The 22,495-nt window shown below is 38.4% G+C and overlaps 1 protein-coding gene across 1 annotated transcript in view; it reads right to left on the reverse strand.

The window, feature by feature from the left end:
• The window catches only part of GALM (galactose mutarotase), a 105,921-nt gene that overhangs the window by 78,755 nt on the left and 4,671 nt on the right, over window positions 1–22,495 (reverse strand). The window contains exon 2 of the mRNA XM_073791436.1: window positions 22,153–22,296. The gene's annotated coding sequence lies outside the window, so the exon portion shown is untranslated. The remainder of the gene's footprint in view (window positions 1–22,152; window positions 22,297–22,495) is intronic.

Consider the following 22,495-nt stretch of genomic DNA (forward strand, 5'->3'; position numbering starts at 1 on the left):
GAGAGGTCTAGAACCAGGGCTTTCTGACCAGAGGTCTGAGGAACTTTGGAAACAGAAAATTTGTGCCAGATAATATTGAGAAAAGAAAAACCGTGCCCAAACAGAAGTGAAGGAACATTTCAATGAGACAGATTTTGATATTGGGTTACGTTCCACTTAAGGTAGAGATCTTACCCCTGAAGGCTGCAGATTTGAATGTTGTTCATTTGGTTTCAGATACAATCAAACTATCAAGTTTCTTTTCCTCTTAGCTACATTTTTCCTTTGCCTTTAATTACTATCACTATAGCAGGAAGACATTTTGTACCAGTTTGCTATTAAAAATGGTGTACAGTTAAGTTAGCTTTCTGTTTATTTTTATCTTATTTTTTTGAGATTTAAATAAATCAACAGCTGCGTGGATGCTTTAATAACCAATAATTTCACCTCTGAAGAAAAGATAAATCCCTATTTTAAAATCTTTTTCCAATTTATAAAGTTCATAGGACTTCCCTGGTGGTCCAGTTGTTAAGACTCCGCACTTCCACTGCAGGGGGCATGGGTTTGATCCCTGGTTGGGGAACTAAGATCCCGCATGCCGCGTGGCACAGCCAAAAAAAAAAAAAAGTTCATAAATGGGAAAGTAATATTTCTGGTTTCTAGAACAGTACGATTTCTTCATAAGCACAGTTTTTAATTCTCTGCTTAAATTTTTGAAGCATGCAAAAAAAATAGAGAAAAATATAATAAACAGTCAAGTTTCAAATCTTGCTTAAGAAATAAAACTTTGCAAATACAATCGGCCCTTCTGTGTATTCTTCACCTAGTGCATTCCTCACTTTTCCCACAAAAGAAGAAAATTCATACCTGAATTTGGTTTTTACTCTCAGACATGCCTTTATAATTGTAATACATGTCCATGTAATCCTTGTTAAAAACAAGACAATAGGCCCAAAATGGAGTCACTTAAGCTAAGCCCTCAGTTTCTCAACTGAGACTTAACTACAGTTTGGCTCTCCCAGAAATGAAATCTTAAACCAGCCAATTAGGAATCAGCACTAGTTAGGTAATCTGCCTGACAGAACCCCTGTCATCTGCCTTTTTGCCAAGTACAACTTCCTTGTACCTGCTCCCTTCTACCTATAAAAGTCATTCATTTTGTACCACTCCTTGGAGCTCCTTTCTATCTGCTAGATTGGATGCTGCCTGATTCATGAATCATTGAATACAGCCAATAATATCTTTAAAATTTATTCAGTTGAATTTTGTTCTCTAACATCCTTAAACAAAATCAGGTTTTCTGCATATTTTAAACTTTTCGGAGTGAAGGAAGCACTACAATTCTGGCAGCAGCTTTGGCTTTGGGAAGGCCAGATAGCCGAATCCTGCTTCAAGATCATCTCTGGCACCCAGTTCAGGGATCAAGGCATGACCAATGATCACATGATCTTGTAGTTAACTTTATAGCTAATCGGTGCAGCTATAACAAATTACTTGAACAAGACGTGTAATTTGGATTTATTGTTAATATCTGGATATTCCTTTTCAAATATAATTTAGCTTTCTAGATATAAGTTGGAGTGAAAAATCTCTTTGTACGCTTTTGTATGTTGAAATTCTATCAGTCTCTGAAGTAAAAATATGTATTTATTATTGCAAGAGGAATATGCCAGAATAATTAACGATGATTATGAAAGATGTTAATTTTATATGAAAATTATTAAGAACTTTTCAATAGTTAAATAAATAGGGAAATAGATGGACATTTAATACAACTATTAAGAGTGCATTTGCTAGACTGTTGTAGGAAGAACAATAGATTTATATTGAGTCAATAAATGTAAATCCTTATGAAAATAATAACAAGTCAGAATAATAAAGATTATATCGTAATTTTAATAATTGTGCAATTATTTGTATACTGGTACAAAATATTAAATAAAATAATCTTTAAGAACTCTACTGTTGAGTTCTTAAAGGAGCGGCTGGGCCCGTGAGCCATGGTCGCTGAGCCTGCGTGTCCGGAGCCTGTGCTCTGCAACGGGAGAGGCCACAAAAGTGAGAGGCCTGCGTACCGCAAAAAAAATAAATAAATAAAATAAATAAATAAAAAATAATAAAATAAAGACTGTTACAAGAGACAAGGAAGGACACTACATAATGATCAAGGGATCTATCCAAGAAGAAGATTTAACAATTATAAATAAATATATATGCACCCAACATAGGAGCCCCTCAATACATAAGGCAAATGCTAACAACTATAAAAGAGGAAATTGACAGTAACACAATAATAGTGGGGGACTTTAACACCTCACTTACACCAATGGACAGATCATCCAGACAGAAAATTAGTAAGGAAACACAAGCTTTAAATAACACAATAGACCAGATAGATTTAATTGATATTTATAGGACATTCCATCCAAAAACAGCAGATTACACTTTCTTCTCAAGTGCACATGGAACATTCTCTAGGGTAGATCACATCTTGGGTCACAAATCAAGCCTTGGTAAGTTTAAGAAAATCGAAATCATATCAAGCATCTTTTCCGACCACAACACTATAAGATTACAAATCAATTACAGGGAAAAAAACATAAAAAACACAAACACATGGAGGCTAAACAATACTTTATTAAATAACCAAGAGATCACTGAAGAAATCAAAGAGGAAATCAAAAAATACCTAGAGACAAATGACAATGAAAACACGATGACCCAAAACCTTTGGCATGCAGCAAAAGCAGTTCTAAGAGGGAAGTTTATAGCAATACAATCCTTCCTCAAGAAACAAGAAAAATCTCAAATAATCTAAACTTCCGCCTAAAGGAACTAGAGAAAGAAGAAGTTAGTAGAAAGAAACCAAACCCAAAGTTAGTAGAAGGAAAGAAATCATAAAGATCACAGCAGAAATAAATGAAATAAAAACAAAGAAAACAATAGCAAAGGTCAACAAAACTAAAAGCTGGTTCTTTGAGAAGATAAACAAAATTGATAAACCTTTAGCCAGACTCATCAAGAAAAAGAGGGAGAGGACTCAAATCAACAAAATTTGAAATGAAAAAGGATAAGTTACAACAGACACTGCAGAAATACAAAGCATCCTAAGAGACTACTACAAGCAACTCTATGACAATAAAATGGACAACATAGAAGAAATGGACAAGTTCTTAGAAAGGTATACCTTCCAAGACTGAAGCAGGAAGAAGTGGAAAATATGAACAGACCAATCACAAGCACTGAAATTGAAACTGTGATTAAAAATCTTTCAACAAACAAAAGTCCAGGACCAGATGGCTTCACAGGTGAATTCTATCAAACATTTACAGAAGAGCTAACACCCATCCTTCTCAAACTCTTCCAAAAACTTGCAGACGAAGGAACACTTCCAAACTCATTCTACGGGCCACCATCACCCTGATACCAAAACCAGACAAAGATACTACAAAAAAAGAAAATTACAGACCAATATCACTGATGAATATAGATGTAAAAATCCTCAACAAAATACTAGCAAACAGAATCCAAAAACACATTAAAAGGATCATACACCATGATCAAGTGGGATTTATCCCAGGAATGCAAGGATTCTTCAATATATGCAAATCAATCCAGGTGATACACCATATTAACAAATTGAAGAATAAAAACCATACGATCATCTCAATAGATTCAGAAAAAGCTTTTGACAAAATTCAGCACCCATTTATAATAAAAACTCTCCAGAAAGTGGGCATAGAGGGAACCTACCTCAACATAATAAAGGCCATCTACGACAAACCCACAGCAAACATCATTCTCAATGGTGAAAAACTGAGAGCATTTCCTCTAAGATCAGGAAAAAGACAAGGATGTCCACTCTTGCCACTATTATTCAACATAGTTTTGGAAGTCCTAGCCATGGCAATCAGAGAAGAAAAAGAAATAAAAGGAATACAAATTGGAAAAGAAGAAGTAAAACTGTCACTGTTTGCAGATGACATGATACTATACATAGATAATCTTAAAGATGCCACCTGAAAACTACTACGCTAATCAATGAATTTAATAAAGTTGCAGGATACAAAATTAATACACAGGGCTTCCCTGGTGGCGCAGTGGTTGAGAGTCTGCCTGTCGATGCAAGGGACACGGGTTCGTGCCCCGGTCCGGGAAGATCCCACATGCCGCGGAGCAGCTGGGCCCGTGAGCCATGGCCGCTGAGCCTGCACGTCCGGAGCCTGTGCTCCGCAACAGGAGAGGCCACAACAGTGAGAGGCCCGCGTACCGCAAAAAAAAAAAAAAAAAAAAAAATTAATGCACAGAAATCTCTTGCATTCCTATACACTAACAATGAAAGATCAGAAAGAGAAATTAAGGAAACAATCACATTCACCATTGCAACAAAAAGAATAAAATACCTAGGAATAAACCTACCTAAGGAGGTAAAAGACCTGTACTCAAAAAACTATAAGACACTGATGAAAGAAATCAAAGATGAGACAAACAGATGGAGAGATATACCATGTTCTTGGATTGGAAGAATCAATATTGTGGAAATGACTATACTACCCAAAAGAGTCTACAGATTCAATGCAATCCCTATCAAATTACCAGTGGCATTTTTTACAGAACTAGAACAAAAAATCTTAAAATTTGTATGGAGACACAAAAGACCCCAAATAGCCAAAGCAATCTTTTTTTTTTAATATCTTTATTGGAGTATAATTGTTTTACAATGGTGTGTTAGTTTCTGCTTTATAACAAAGTGAATCAGCTATACATATACATATATCCCCACATCTCCTCCCTCTTGCGTCTCCCTCCCACCCTCCCTATCCCACCCTTCTAGGTGGTCTCAAAGCACCGAGCTGGTCTCCCTGCGCTATGCGGCTGCTTCCCACTAGCTATCTATTTTACCCAAAGCAATCTTGAGGGAAAAAAACAGAGCTGGAGGAATCAGACTCCCTGACTTCAGACTATACTACAAAGCTACAGTAATCAAGACAATGTGGTACTGGCACAAAAACAGAAATATAGATCAATGGAACAGGATAGAAAGCCCAGAGATAAACCCACGCACATATGGTCAACTAATCTATGACAAAAGAGGCAAGAGAATACAATGGAGAAAAGACAGCCTCTTCAATAAGTGGTGCTGGGAAAACTGTACAGCTACATGTAAAAGAATGAAATTAGAACACTTCCTGACACCCTACACAAAAAATAAACTCAAAATGGATTAAACACCGAAATATAAGGCCAGACACTATAAAACTGTTAGATGGAAACATAGGCAGAACACTCTATGACATAAATCACAGCAAGATCCTTTTTGACCCACCTCCTAGAGAAACGGAAATAAAAACAAAAATAAACAAATGGGACCTAATGAAACTTAAAAGCTTCTGCACAGCAAAGGAAACGATAAACAAGACGAAAAGACAACCCTCAGAATGGTAGAAAATATTTGCAAACGAAGCAACTGACAAATGATTAACACCTGAAATATACAAGGTCTGGGTACATTGACAAGATTTGTTGCCTGAAAGACTTTGCTGTAGAATGACTGGGTAGTGAACTAGCCTTATTATTGGAGGATCCTCTACTGTCAGTGTCTGGAGGTCTCTTCTTTGGGACTGTCTACTTCCCCTACAGGAGAATCTCTGATTGGGCAAGGGTTGGGGCTAGGTATATGCTTGGTTACTGACATTCTGGGAGCAGGAAAGGGACATGCCTGGAGCTTCCATAGTTCAGTATATAGCTTCTTACATAATATACCAGTTTTCAACTCTATGACTTATCCTTGCCCTGCATGTGGCTTAGTCTCCAAGTCCAGAGCCTTTTGGGTTGATTTCTCCGGAGTTTGAACTTCCATTCTCCTGTGCAGTGGTGAGTAGAGAGGGGAATATTTATCTGGCTGCTTAGAGTTAGATGGGGACCTAGGACTAGAGGTCCAACCATTTTCCACACATATAGTCACCAATCCCACTAATTTTAGAGTCACACCTTCATTTCTACCTTTTGTGGTACTTGCTGCCTCCAAACACTGAGACTTTCAGTTTCTAGCTCATTCACTGGAATTCCCCTCTGAGATGCTTAGATTTCACCTTCCTCTGTTCTATTAAGTTAGTTATAACTTCATTTACTTTCCATCTTCCATAGTTTGTTGAATATTCTTTGTTTCTGTTTCCTTTCCAGTGTTGTTGGGGGTAGTGCCTTTTTATTGTATATTCCTTTACTTTTATTTTATTGGTGCTTGAGAGGAAGAACAGACATGTGATCACTCTGCCAAGTCTTTCTTCCTTTATCTAGTTAACTTGATTTTGAATCACAGGAATTATGGTAGTGAGCATTCCCAATAATTGGCTGTAGGAATAAAAACCCCAGAGAAAGGTTTTATTTATTTGGTTGCTCCGGGTCTTACTTGCAGCACGTGGGCTCCTTAGTTACGGCAGGTGGGCTCCTTAGTTGTGGCACACGGGCTCCCTAGTTGTGGCATGTGAACTCTTAGCTGCGGCAGGCATGTGGGATCCAGTTCCCTGACCAGGGATCAAACCTGCGCCCCCTGCATTGAGAGTGCAGAGTCCTATCCGCTGTGCCACCAGGGAAGTCCCCAGAGAAAGGTTTTGAGTCACTTTTTAGTGAAAGAAACCCTGTGCAAACAGGCTCAAGCAAAAGGAGAACTAATTGGCTCATGCAAGTTGGGAGGTTCAGAGGATTGAATGAACAACTTTGGTCTAAAAGAGAAATTCAGAGAAATAATCTATTATGTAGGAGGAACACAAGCTATCTATGTTAATTAGTATAAGTAAAATAAGTTAAATTAATAAATTCAGGACAAAGTGAACATGTCAGCTAGAAGTTTTGGAAGGAGACAAAACGAGAAGAGAAATGGGTAGGAAATGCAGAATGCCTATATTTTTGTGAACACAAAAGCAAAGGCAGTGAAGAACACAGTGGAAATTGAATCTGGTGTGGTTCACTCAATTGTGATATGCTTGCTCTTTACCCACAGTTGTTCTGGCAATAGGACATTCTTTTTATAATAATGACAAAGACCACATGCAAATGAAGTAAATAACTAGTAAGGGCAAGTCATAGGTAGTCCAGCTAACTGAACCTTGGGGGACTATTTATTATTTTTTTTATTATTATTATTTTTTTTTTCGGTACGCGGGCCTCTCAATGTTGTGGCCTCTCCCGTCGCGGAGCACAGGCTCTGGACGCGCAGGCTCAGCGGCCATGGCTCACGGGCCGAGCCGCTCCGCGGCATGTGGTATCTTCCCGGACCAGGGCACGAACCCGTGTCCCCTGCATCGGCAGGCAGACTCTCAACCACTGCACCACCAGGGAAGCCCCCTTGGGGAACTATTTAGAGAGGAGTTTTTGGAAGTGATTTGACCACAGATAAAAGAGTAATATCATGAAAATAATTTGTTTGTAAAAAGGATTATCTAGAGGAAAATAATTTGTTTGTAAAAAGGATTATCTAGACCCTGTGGGCTTGAGAGAGAGCTTCTAGGTACTTCCAACCTGTTATTTTTCTCCCTGACTTTGGTCAAAGTTAACGAAGACAACAAATCATGTGCTTGCATATTCTTATTGTCTCACCAGTTGTTTCATTGGCACCAATGCCTGAAGGAAACCCTAGGAATCCAGGACTGGGAAATAGTGGGAGTTTCTACTCCTGGTAAGCTGGGTAAATTAGTCTGGGACTGGAGGAATTGAGCCTACTGCTCCAAAGCAGATGGTAGGAGAAAAAATGAGTTAACATGAAGTTAGAAGGAGTTAGGTATAACTGGATCCAGGGGCTCAAATGATGTCATCAGGGCTGTTTCCCTATCTCCTAGCTCTCCTTCTCTCTTGCAGTTTCATTCTGGGTTTCTCAAGTCCCAGATGCTTATGCTCCCAGCTTAGCAAATCCAGCAAAAAGAGCAGCCTTTCCCAGTAGCTCTGACAATAAACTCCTGAAGGTGATTCTGGTATGTTCTGCTAGGTCACCTACACATCTATGAAACAAGCAATGACACTAAGGAAATGGGGAACTCTGGTTGGCCTGGTCTGGCCACTAGTGTGCTCTTGTGATGATGATCATGTGGCCCTGAGGGAAAGTTCAGCCCCAACTAAGATACCCGGATTAGGTTCCTTACAGGAAAGAAGAGCTCTATTATAAGGGGGAGGAACCAGACTGTTAAAAACAAGATATGTCCCTTAGAGGTTCATTTGTCACTGATGGAATAGAATCTTATCCTGTGTGCTAGCCAGTGTGGTCCCTAACAGAGATTACATCATTTGATATAAAACGTTCCAAGCTTTTAGAATAAATAGGGAATTAACTTGTTCTAAGTAATATTAAGTAAATTTTAATTTAGTGTGACAATCATAGTACCTGCAGAAATGATGCGATAGCCTCATTCTTTAGGCTTCATAAGTATGAGCTTTAAAAATTGGTAGCTGTGAACATGGAGACCATGGTAGTGGCTAACAGTGGAGGAATAATTTCAGAGTAGGGGATGTGTCCCTGTTGGCTTGACAATGCCCAGACTTCTCCAACCTAGCCTTCATCTTAATGCTCTTCTTTGGGGACTTCCCTGGTGGCGCAGTGGTTAAGAATCCTCCTACCAGGGCTTCCCTGGTGGCACAGTGGTTAGGAATCCGCCTGCCAATGCAGGGGACACGGATTCAAGCCCTGGTCCGGGAAGATCCCACATGCCGCGGAGCAACTAATCCCGTGCATCACAACTACTGAGCCTGCGCTCTAGAGCCCGTAAGCCACAACTACTGAAGCCTGTGCACCTAGAGCCCGTGCTCCACAACAAGAGAAGCCACCGCAATGAGAAGCCCGCAAACTGCAACGAAGAGTAGCCCCCACTCACCGCAGCTAGAGAAAGCCCGCACAAACAACGAAGACCCAACACAGCCAAAAAAATAAAAGTAAAATAAAATAAATAAATTTATAAAAAAGAATCCTCCTGCCAATGCAGGGGACACGGGTTTGAGCCCTGGTCCGGGAAGATCCCACATGCCGCGGAGCAACTAAGCCCGTGAGCCACAACTACTGAGCCTGCGCTCTAGAGCCTGCGAGCCAAAACTACTGAAGCCCACGCTCCTAGAGCCCGTACTCTGCAACAAAGAGAAGCCACTGAGATGAGAAACCCGCACACTGCAATGAAGAGTAGCCCCCGCTCACCTTCTCAACTAGAGAAAGTCTGCACGCAGCAATGAAGACCCAACACAGCCAAAAATTAGTTAATTAATTAATTAATGAAAACCTTGAGGATATTAAAAAAAAAAAGCTCTTCTTTGTTTTTTTTAAAAAAATATTTATTTGGTCTTAGTTGTGGCAGGTGGGCTCCTTAGCTGCGGCTCCAGGACTCCTTAGTTGTGGCACGTGAATTCTTAGTTGCAGCATGCATGCGGGATCTAGTTCTCTGACCAGGGATCAAACCTGGGGCCCCTGCATTGGGAGCGTGGAGTCTTATCCATTGTGCCACCACACATTGAGGGAGTCCCTCAATGCTCTTCTTTATCAAGTGTTTAATCCAATTTTTTCCTGACTAGAAAAGAATATAATGGTTCCGTGTATGTAAATGATACCTAAAAATGGCCACCTATGAGAAAATAGAGTTTTACCTATCAGAAAATAGTCAACTTTTCTGAAATATTTATTTTATAAAGTGAGGACTGCCTAGGAAATATAAAACTGGGAAATGGCAAGGTATTTTTTTGTAAATCAGATGTAGTCTGAATGTTCTCACACCTAGTTAGCCCGTGGGAACCGAAAAAGTCACATCAACAATACATGCCCACCTAAAAGACTTCAATAACTTCTGCTCCCAAAATCTTCACCAGTTAATTCGGGAGCTGTGAGCGGGTTTCTTGCATGTGCTTAGGAACAAACCTGCTCATGTTCCTGTGGTGGCCCAATGTCCTGGTAGGAGTCCTTTGTTCAAAATCTGTTTGAAGGAGGCACCAACCCTGTTGCTGGGACCTGCCAGGTAAATTCTGCTTTTCTGCTGCAGGGTCCTACATAGCACTTGCTGTACTTGCTTTGCTCCACCCATTCAGAAATGAAGACGATACCCCCAGCCCACTCTGTTCTTTATTACTTGGGTCTCAAAATAATACTGTACATGCCAAGTCTGACAAAATATCATGAAAAAGTTTCTTCAGTTTCGGATTCAGACTCTTCTTTGAGGGACCTAGTGGCTCAGGGTGGAGTAGAGGTGGAGGGGTGAGAGGCCATGCCTTCCACTCTACTCTTTCTAGATTCTTGTTTACAGTCAACTCTCTTTTCCTTTCTTCCTCAGCTTTCAAATCCCCCAAGCCTCCAGGCATAACTCTCTGAGTCAACACCCCTGTATTTGTTTACAGATTCAAATATAGGCCCCAGAACAGGAGACGGTGTATGTCAACCATTGCCCTCTCTGACGAAGTGTAGGTCCACTGGATCACCTGCTTCTCAGATAGATTGCTTTTCAGAATAATGTCATCAAAACTTTTAAAAATAGCTTTTAATCATCTGTACTAATGGATCAGGGGACAGAATGGCTATATAAATGTTGACAATGGTTTTATTCTTTCCTAATCCTACAGTGGTAGAGTAGCCTACACTCTTCTTTGTCCTATATTCTATACTAGCTGTGTTACTCAGCACATGTTCATAACTGAAGTTCTATTTCTTGTGCTCACTTCCATTAAATGAGAGAATGAATGCTGTAAAGTATTCTGCAAATGTTAGATGCTGTAATCCCTAATACATTTTTAACAAAATTGGGCATTGTCAAAATGTTTTCAGTAACTTCCCCATTGAAGCCAAACGTACAATAAGTTCTTACTCAAATCCAGTGATGGGGATTGGTCATGAAATAATTCTGAATTCATTTTTTTCTTGTATGAAGTTTCTTTCCTTTGAAATCAGTGGCAATTCTGAATGTGGGCTAAGTCCAAGAAGCATTCTGCAGAATAAGAATCACATCCAGTACTAATGAGTCATCCTGTCCTTCTTCCTTATCTGAATCACATATCAATTTGGCTTTATGGGTTTTTAAAAAATGATTTTGTAACCATCTAAATAAAGTTTCTTTTGATGATATGCTTATAGTGGGGAGATTAAAATTATCTCTAATAATGAAATGTATAATAATCTTTAAAGATTAAAACTCCTTAGAAGAGTTTGTGAATCATAACAGTACTTAATTTTATTTTAACCCTTGTGGTTAGGGCTCCATGCTTCCACTGCAGGAGGCACGCATTCGATCCCTGGTTGGGGAACTAAGGTCCCACATGTCGCACAGCGTGGCCAAAAAAAGAGAAAAAAAAAAGCCTTTAAAATTTTTTCCAAATTTCCTTCCAGCTTTGTCTATACGTGCATATATTTTATATAACTGTGATCACAGAATATACACTATACATGTAGTTCATCTAATGAGGATTCTCAAACACGGGTGATTCCCCCTGCTCCCCCCCGCCCCCAGACAGTTGGAAATGTCTGGAGACATTTTTGATTGTCCCTACTAGGGGCAGGAGTGCACTACTGGCATTTTGTGGGTAGAAGCCAAGAATGCTGCTAAACATACTACAATGTATAGCCCCCTCTCAAAAAAAGAATTATCCAATCCAAAATGTCAACAGTGCCAAGATTAAGAAACCCTCATACACACACATTTGTATTATGCTTTTTTTTGTATTACGCTTTTTTACGCTTTTTAAAACTTTGTTAATACATCCTTTTTTATAAAAAGATTCTTGTAATTATCCCTTACTTTATCTATTTGACAATCATAGTTTATCTAATAATTTCCCCTCTCTCAGATGTAAATAATGTTATGAACACCTTCATACATACAGCTTCTAAATTAGTTTGGATTAAACTTAAATTCTCATGAGTAAAATTACTTTGATAAATGGTATTATCATTTTATTGCTCAAACTTAGTATAGGGACCTTATAAACATTAACTTGGGCAAAACACATTCATTATTAATTGCTTATTAAAGAGAAATAAAGTTTGCCTTTAATTACTGTTTCTAATTTTTTGAAACATGTTTGTAAGTTTGTAATTTTTTTTTTTTTTTTTTTTTTTTTTTTTTGCGGTACGCGGGCCTCTCACCGCTGTGGCCTCTCCCGTCGCGGAGCACAGGCTCCGGACGCGCAGGCTCAGCGGTCATGGCTCACAGGCGCAGCCGCTCCGCGGCATGTGGGATCTTCCCGGAGCGGGGCACGAACCCGCGTCCCCTGCATTGGCAGGCGGACTCTCAACCACTGCGCCACCAGGGAAGCCCCTGTAATGTTTGTAAGTGGGAAGTAATGGTGCTGGGGGAGGATTATGTCTGACAGTTTTAGCTTTTTGAATAGGCAATGTGATTTCAGGAGCAGAGGATATCTCTTTATCCATTTTTATGTTCCCCACTATTTTTTGAAATCTCACTTAAGTCTGTGTGTGTGTGGGGGAAGGTAACCATGTGCCTTAGCCTCCTTTAAAACATAAATACAGGGAATTCCCTGGCGGTCAAGTGGTTAAGACTCCGTGCTTCCACTGCAGGGGCCGTGGGTTCGATCCCTGGTTGGGGAACTAAGATCCTCGTGCTTTGTGTTCCCATAAAACCATTAGCATTCATGTTGTGATTGGTTCTTATAGTTATCATTATACTTAATGATTTAAGAATTGTTGCTCTTGTTATACTCTGCTAGAAATATCTCCTAAGGGTGGTGGTAGAAGCCAAGATATTAAAGGTCTGGGAACAAACACATGGCTCTTTCTCTCAGCCAGCATGAAAAAGCACTCTCTAGCAAGATAATATTGGTTTTTGTTTAATTTAACAGGGACACAAGGCATTAAAAATTAATGAACTGATTGAAAATTTTTTTTTTTTTTTTTTTCGGTACGCGGGCCTCTCTCTGTTGTGGCCTCTCCCGTTGTGGAGAACAGGCTCCAGACGCGCAGGCTCAGCGGCCATGGCTCACGGGCCTAGCCACTCCGCGGTATATGGGATCCTCCCTTACCGGGGCACGAACCCGTGTCTCCTGCATCGGCAGGCGGACTCTCAACCACTGCGCCACCAGGGAAGCCCGACTGATGAATTTTTAATAACTAGGGAATACATATACATGGCACAAAAGCTGAAAAGTATAAAAGAATGTATCAATTTTTTTCAAACTGGGATTTCCAGCAATCTAGTTTCCCTCTCTGGAGGGACTAACACGGATATGCTAGGTATAGGCTAGAAACTGCCATAAACAACAGGTCCCCAAATAAGGCACACAGGCAAAATAGAAGTTCATCTCTCTCATGTAACAGTCTGGAAGTACATGGGGATGGCGCTGCTCCATAAACATCATCCCAGGATCTGGTGCCTTCAATCTTGCTATTCTGCTCTCCCTTTTAGTGTTGCACATGGTGGAAGCTAACTCAGCGCCACATCTGTACTCCAGGATCAGGAAGGGAAAGAAAGGTCATGGAAATCAAACAATTTCTTTTTAAGCAAATGGTGCAGAAGTTGCACCGTCATTTCTACTGATATTCCATTGGCAAGAACTTTTTTATATGGCCATGCCAACTGCAAGGGAGGCTGGGGAATGAAGTTTTTAGCTGGGTGGCTGTATGCCTAGCTGAAAATGCAGAAGAGAGCTTAATTTGTAGCTATGGGGGTCTATAAATAAGAATCCTTTCATAATGTGGCAATGGTGTCAACTGGATTATGAATCATTGAATCTGTCCCAGTAGTGAACTGTGAAGTCTGGCATGTCACAACTATATCTCTCAAAAATACCGGGAGATAAAGTAAACAGCAATCAACAGAGACTTGATGATTCAATACAGTTCATTTCTAGATTGTCTTCTTTAACCCATTCTTCTCTTTCTTATATTTGAACCTCTAAGACTGGGGCATGATAGTCTAGAGGTCACTGGCAATCCAATCTTCCTTCTCCACTACAACACCTGGCAGAGTTAATCTTTTAAAGTTGTGAAGTAGGTGAAATTTATCTCTGGTGATCTTAGCTTTCCTTGCCCTCCTTCCCTTGACATACAATACCCAAGGTGCCATGACCATTCAGAACCCCACACCATAGTACATACAAGACTGCTCTCCATGTAAGGCTGTGGTTACAAAATTCTCTTCTTTGCTCACCTGACAATTACCCCCTTAGTATTCCACCTCCAGCTGGTTGATAGTATTGAGAAATGGGGGGTATAAAAGGGGTTTAAGGAGTGGTCGAAATGTTACCACTTGTGAAAAGAACTCAATTGGATTAGGTAGAACTGTTGCCTTACCTAGTTTAAAATGACTTGAGTTTGTCTTACTGTTTCCAGGACAAAACCAAAAAAAAAAAACAAAACAAAACCAAAACCAAAAAAACCCCACAACCCTCCCAAACATATATTTATACACAAACACACATGTATCTATCTATCTGTCTATTAAGATGTCTGAATTGTACAGGTACACATTGGTATTTATGCAGAAACATTTCTAAATACCATTTTTGTAAATTTTCACTTCTTTTCACTTTGCTTTTCAAAAGCATTGCACTATGGAAACAATCAAGCAGATTGACTTTCTTCTCCCTTCCTATGGTCATTCTGGTGTCATTGGCAGAACAGCTGAAGCCATCTTAAGATTTGCTTTCAGAATGAGATAACATACTGTATTAGTACTTTCTTTTCTCACTGTACATCTTTATTACAAGATGTAAATCAACTATACTTCAATAAAAAAAAATTATTACAACAGTTAATTTGGTGATATGTAAGTTGATTATTTCTATTTTTAGTTCTCTTAATTTGTTGAAAGAATACTTAATATTAAAAAAAAAATCTGTGACTAATAAAAGATTCCACAAAGAGCATATATACTGGCCAATACTTGACCAAGACTCAATAATGGACATATTTATTCAAACATTTATTCAAATGCTTCCCACATCACAGCACAGGTAGAAAATATTAATATTGCACACTGATGTAAGCTGGAGCCATCTGGTCTGGAGGCTCTGCCTGCACCTGGCCTAACCTAACTGCCCCTAGTGTTGAAGGGAATCATTATCTCAGCATACTCCATTCATTGGGCAACCTGGTTGGTGAGGGCTTATAAAATGCTATTCAAAATGTGGTCTTCACATCAGCAGCATCAGCATCACCTGGGAGCTTGTTAGAAATGCAGAATCACAGGCTCTATTCCAATTTACTGAATCAGAATCTGCATTATCATAAGATTCCCAGGTGATTTGTGTGCACATTAAAGTTTGAGAGTACCGATCTAGAAAATAGTGGGTAATAATACTAGATAGATGGGAGGCAAAATAGCCAATCATTAAAATGTTTTTTCCCTTGCAAGAAGTTGTGCTAAAATGGCCTGCCTGGGATCTGAGATTTGATCATACAATTTTTCTGTCATCATGGAGCTTTATATAAATTATATATACATACATTACATATATGTATAATTTCAGTGTTCTATAAATGTGCAGCACAAAGTGCGTGGTCTACTTAAACCAAACATTCGTTTTTTTTAGGTGAGTATGGAACATAAACAGGCTTGCACCTAACAGCCATTTCATCCTCCTTCAAGCTTCAAGTATGCTTCCTGTAGGGCAGAGGACTGGTAAGCCAAAAATCACATTCTCCAGACTCTGTTGCAGCTAGTTTTATGGAAGTATGTAGGTTTCAACAAACAAACACTTTCGTGTAAGATCTGGAAGTCTGTTTCTCTGATAGGCATAGCTGTGGAGAAAATTTTTTCTTCTGTATCAGAGATAACAGAGTTCTCATGGTTCAGTCATTAGCTTTGTGAACATCAAGAAGCATGGGTGGTGCATCCATTTTGCTGGTTCAGATTACAGTTGGTAAGGTGTGACTCTGGAGCTGGCTGTGGAAGTGGCAGCTTCTTGATTCTGGTAGCTTCCAGACAGTGGCTGTGGTGTCGTAGTTCTGAAGATGTCAGGTTCTCAATGAGGAAGAGCACAGCTCTTTTGGTATCTTAGTTCTGAGGTGTGGTTTTGAGAATTGTTCCATTAATATTCTCAATTATTCTCTTCAAGTGTATTAATACTTCCTGCTAAAACTAACTGGAGTATATTCTGTTCTCTGCAACCAAACTTTGACTGATATAATCTGCTCAATATGTTTTCAAGACCACTCATTTTTCATTGATTTGTTTAGCAAATATTTATTGAAGGCCTTCTCTGAACAAGTGTTGAGATATATATTAAATATATATATATTTTCAGATGTGTAAAACAATAGTCTTAGTTCACACAAATTACATGTTGCTTTAAAAATTATATTTCCAGCAAAGTAGTTCCATCCAAATAGAGCAAAAAAATTAAAAGTTCCATTTCCAATCTAATCACCATGGATAGTTCATATGTCCTCATTGGTATAATGAAAAGATGATGGGGGGACTTCCCTGGTGGCACAGTGAATAAGACTCTGCGCTCCCAATGCAGGGGCCCAGGTTCGATCCCCGGTCAGGGAACTAGAGATCCCGCATGCATGCTGCAACTAAGAGTTCGCATGCCACAGCTAAGGAGCCCAGAAGCCACAACTAAGGAGCCCGCCTGCCACAACTAAGACCCCACGCAACCAAATAAATAAATAAATATTAAAAAAAAAAAGAAAGAAAAGATGATGAGAATTTAGAGACAAAAGATTAGTCTTTCCAAACTTCATCTAACAAATGGAGGCAGAAAGGACCTACCCTACCTCATAAGGTTTCTGTGAGAATCAAATGAGGCAAAGTATGTGAAACTGCTTTATACATTGTAAAGGGCTACACAGTGCTGGTTATTTATAATTAGTAATAATAGTAACTTTATCCTACAAAGTTTTCAACATTGGATGCTTATGATAGCACCTTTAAAGACAACTATTTTTGTTTGCCTAATTCTCAATTCAGTGCAAATTCTGATTTTCATATAAAGGTGTTCTTAAAGATAAATCAGAGAGTGATTACTCACTTTGGGAAAGGAATTTTCACTTTTGAAAAATATTCACAGTAGGAAATCTTTCATTAAATGTGCCTCTGTCTCACATTTAATACAATTGTTGATTTACAAATTTAAATAATACACATTTTGGTACATTCAGTGTACAAAATGAGCTATATTTGTTTAGTTGTGTGAAAAACAGAATTATATCTTACAAATGATCTCATTTCAAATATGGGTAAGGAGCAAATCAAATTACAGATCAGTCTCTGAGACACCTACATAGTCATAATTTGCCATGTTCACATGCTTTATTTTATGCGCTTCTTTTTCTTGAGCTATGCGAAAGAGAAGCTTGATCTAGATCAAGAAGTGTCTAGTTAGGGCCTCCTATGTACCAGGCAGTGTTTTAGGTTTTGAAGACACCAAGATGAATGAGATACAGTCATCCCCTATGTTACAGTTCAGTCCAGCACTGTCCAAAGCAGCAGCCAATTGTATATGTAGCCATAGATCACAAGTGTGGCTAGTGTGACTCAGAAACTAAATTTTACATTTTATTTAATTTAAATAGCCATGTGTGACTAGTGGTCACCGTGTTGGAGAGCACAGGTCTAGGCCAAACCCAATAGCTAACTTGTGGTTACCAAAAAAATAAATAAATATAAGATGCATGGGCAAGACCCTTTTCTTCTGTCTTAAAATAAAGGTGGCCTATTAATTTTCTGGTCTTAGGGGTGGGGGTGGAGAAAGTGCTGCAATGGTTTGGAAAAGTATATAGCAACAAGAGAAAGTTATACAATTCTGTTTAAAATCTGTTCTCTTTGATTAAAATATCCCCTAACATGTCTAGAATGAAAGACATTGCCAGGCCAAGAAAGCTAAAGACAACAAAGGTCAAAAAACTGAGGTCTAATTCCATCCAAAAACAACAGAATATACTTCCTTCTCAAGTGCTCATGGAACATTCTCCAGGATAAATCATATCTAGGGTCACAAATCAAGCCTTGGTAAATTTAAGAAAATTGAAATTGTATCAAGTATCTTTTCTGACCACAACGCTATGAGACTAGATATCAGTTACAGGAAACAAACTGTAAAAAATACAAACACATGGAGGCTAAACAATACGCTACCAAATAACCAAGAGATCACTGAAGAAATCAAAGAGGAAATCAAAAAATACCTATAAACAAATGACAATGAAAACACAATGGCCCAAAACATATGGGATGCAGCAAAAGCAGTTTTAAGAGGGAAGTTTATAGCAATACAATCCTACCTCAAGAAACAAGAAAAATCTCAAATAAAAAAATCTAACATTAACACCTAAAGGAACTAGAGAAAGAAGAACAAACAAAACCCAAACTTAGTAGAAGAAAAGAAATCATAAAGATTAGAGCAGAAATAAATGAAATAGGAACAATGAAAACAATAGTAAAGATCAACAAAACTAAAAGCTGGTTCTTTGAGAAGATAAACAAAATTGATAAACCATTAGCCAGACTCATCAAAAAAAAAAGGGAGAAGACTCAAATCAACAGAATTAGAAATGAAAAAGGAGAAGCAACAAATGACACTGCAGAAATACAAAGGATCGTGAGAGATTACTACAAGCAATTATATGCCAATAAAATGGACAACCTGGAAGATATGGACAATTTCTTAGAAAAGCACAACCTTCCGAGACTGAACCAGGAAGAAATAGAAAATATAAACAGACCAATCACAAGCACTGAAATTGAAACTGTGATTAAAAATCTTCCAACAAACAAAAGCTCAGGACCAGATGGATTCACAGGCAAATTCTATCAAACATTTAGAGAAGAGCTAACACCTATCCTTCTCAAACTCTTCCAAAATACAGCAGAGGGAGGAACACTTCCAAACTCATTCTATGATGCCACCATCACCCTGATACCAAAACCAGACAAAGATGTCACAAAAAAAGAAAACTACAGGCCAATATCACTGATGAACACAGATGTGAAAATCCTCAACAAAATACTAGCAAACAGAATCCACCAGCACATTAAAAGGATCATACACTATGATCAAGTGGAGTTTATCCCAGGAATGCAATGATTCTCCAATATATGCATATCAATCAATGTGATAACCATATTAATAAATTGAAGGATAAAAACCATATATCATCTCAATAGGTGCAGAAAAAGCTTTTGACAAAATTCAACACCCATTTATGACAAAAACTCTCCAGAAAGTAGGCAGAGGGAACTTTCCTCAACATAATAAAGGCCATATATGACAAACCCATAGCCAACATTGTTCTTAATGGTGAAAAACTGAAACCATTTCCACTAAGATCAGGACCAAGATAAGGATGTCCACTCTCACCACTATTATTCAACACAGTTTTGGAAGTTTTAGCCACAGCAACCAGAGAAGAAAAAGAAATAAAAGGAATCCAAAGCAGAAAAGTAGAAGTAAAACTGTCACTGTTTGCAGATGACATGACACTATACATAGAGAATCCTACAGATGCTACCAGAAAACTGTTAGAGCTAATCAATGAATTTGGTAAAGTAGCAGAATACAAAATAAATGCACAGAAATCTCTTGCATTCCTATACATTAATGATGAATCATCTGAAAGAGAAATTAAGGAAACACTCCCATTTACCATTGCAACAAAAAGAATAAAATACCTAGGAATAAACCTACCTAAGGAGACAAAAGACCTGTATGCAAAAAACTATAAGACACTGATGAAAGAAATTAAAGATGAAACAAACAGATGGAGAGATATACCATGTTCTTGGATTGGAAGAATCAATATTGTGAAAATGACTATACTACCCAAAGCAATCTACAGATTCCATGCAATCCCTATCAAACTACCAATGGCATTTTTCCTAGAACTAGAACAAAATATTTTGCAATGTGTATGGAAACAAAAAAGATCCCAAATAGCCAAAGCAATCTTGACAAAGAAAAACAGAGCTGGAGGAATCAAGCTCCTGGACTTCAGACTACACTACAAAGCTACAGTAATCAAGACAGTATGGTACTGGAACAAAAACAGAAATACAGATCAATGGAACAGGATAGAAAGCCCAGAGATAAACCCATGCACATATGGTCACCTTATATTTGATAAAGGAAGCAAGAGTATACAATGGAGAAAAGACGACCTCTTCAATAAGTGGTGAACAGCTACATGTAAAAGAATGAAATTAGAACACTCCCTAACACCGTACACAAAAATAAACTCAAAATGGATTAAAGACCAAAATGTAAGGCCAGACACTATCAAATTCTTAGAGGAAAACATACGCAGAACACTCTATGACATAAATCACAGCAAGATCCTTTTTGACCCACCTCCTAGAGTAATGGAAATAAAAACAAAAATAAACAAATGGGACTTAATGAAACTTCAAAGCTTTTGCACAGCAAAGGAAACCATAAACAAGACAAAAAGACAACCTGCAGAATGGGAGAAAATATTCGCAAACGAAGCAACTGACAAAGGATTAATCTCCCAAATATACAAGCAGCTCATGCAGTTCAATATCAAAAACAACAAACAACCCAATCCAAAAACGGGCAGAAGACCTAAACAGACATTTCTCCAAAGAAGATATACAGATAGTCAACAAACACATGAAAGGATGCTCAACATCACTAATCATTAGAGAAATGCAAATCAAAACTACAATGAGGTATCATCTCACACCAGTCAGAATGGCCATCATCAAAAAATCTACAGACATTAAATGCTGGAGAGGGTGTGCAGAAAAGGGAACCCTCTTGCACTGTTGGTGGGAATGTGAATTGGTACAGCCACTATGGAGAACAGTATGGAGGTTCCTTAAAAAACCAAAAAGAGAACTACCATACGACCCAGTAATCCCACTACTGGGCATATCCCCTGACAAAACCATAATTCAAAAAGAGTCATGTACCACAGTGTTCACTGTAGCACTATTTACTGTAGCCAGGACATGGAAGCAACCTAAGTGTCCATCGACAGATGAATGGATAAAGAAGATGTGGTACATATATACAATGGGATATTACTCAGTCATAAAAAGAAATGAAATTGAGTTATTTGTAGTGAGGCGGATGGACCTAGAGTCTGACATACAGAGTGAAGTAAGTCAGAAAGAGGAAAACATATATCGTATGCTAACTAAAAAATAATCTAAAAAAAAAATCTAAAAAAAAAATAGTTCTGTAGAACCTAGGGGCAGGACAGGAATAAAGACACAAACATAGAGAATGGACCTGAGGACATGGGAAGGGGGCAGGGTAAGCTGGGAAGAAGTGAGAGAGTGGCATTGATATATATACACTACCAAATGTAAAATAGCTAGTGGGAAGCAGCCGCATGGCACAGGGAGGTCAGCTTTGTACTTTGTGACCACTTTGTACTTTTAGAGGTGTGGAATAGGGAGGGTGGGAGGGAGACGCAAGAGGGAGGGGATATGGGGATATATGTATATGTACAGCTGATTCACTTCGTTATACAGCAGAAACTAATACAACAATGTAAAGCAATTATACTCCAATAAAGATGTTAAAAATAATAATAATAATTGTGGAAAAAAAAAAACAACTGAGGTCTAAACAACCTAGTTTAGGGAGTTCCCTGGCGGTCCAGTGGTTAAGACTCTGAGGTTCCACTGCAGGGGGCAAGGGTTTGATCCCTAGTCCAAGAAATAAGGTCCCACATGCCACATGGCATGGCCAAAAATATTTTTTTAATTTTAAAAATAAAAAATAAAACCCTAGTTTATGTGTTATCGTTAGCATTCCTTGTCATTTTTATACTGGTCTCAACATCGACAATCAGGCAAGGATGAGGTTATTAGTGACTTGCTTACCATGGAAACTTCCTTGATGGGGGGGGTGGGCCATACCCAAGATATTTTTTTACTCAAATTTAAAAAGAAAAGGAGAACTGAGAGCTCATATAACAAAAAGTTATTACATGCTACTGATCACTTATAATTGGGAGTGGTCTGTAGCACTTAATACGTTTTTGTTAAACGTTTGAGCAGCTACCGGTTAATTTTACCTATATTTTCATATGCAAGATGAATTTACTTTGATAAATTCTATTTACTCTAAACAGTGGATGCTATGATTTGACTCTTTTTATTTATTACAATTATTTTTAAAGATGTCTAAACACTATCAATTTATATGAGTCAAAGAAAAAGGTGAAAATAAATATTATTTCTAAGACTAAAGGTAAGTGGTTATAACTGATAACAAGAATATGAATTTTACCTGTCATTGTCTGGTCATATACCAGATATCCTTCTAGGGTCAATATATTTATTTTTGCAGATCTGTCACAAATTATTATTTTTTTGAAGAGGCCAAACACAGTGGCAGCTCCAGACCCAAAGCAGATGTGCCTGATAACAGCATCTGAAAGAGAATACCATTGTGGTTACACTTGACTACACAGTGAGCTAATAGTGCTTGAGGCACTTCCTGCAGGGTGCATCCTCCTGGAACGCTGGTGTCTTATCACCATAACTAATCAAATGTGGACTGAATTAAAGGGGCTAGTTTGGGTAAAAGCACCATAGTGCTCCTTCTTGGTGATCTCTAACAAGGAAAGTGG

Source organism: Tursiops truncatus, chromosome 14 (genome assembly GCF_011762595.2).
Source record: "Tursiops truncatus isolate mTurTru1 chromosome 14, mTurTru1.mat.Y, whole genome shotgun sequence".
Taxonomy (NCBI): Eukaryota; Metazoa; Chordata; class Mammalia; order Artiodactyla; family Delphinidae; genus Tursiops; species Tursiops truncatus.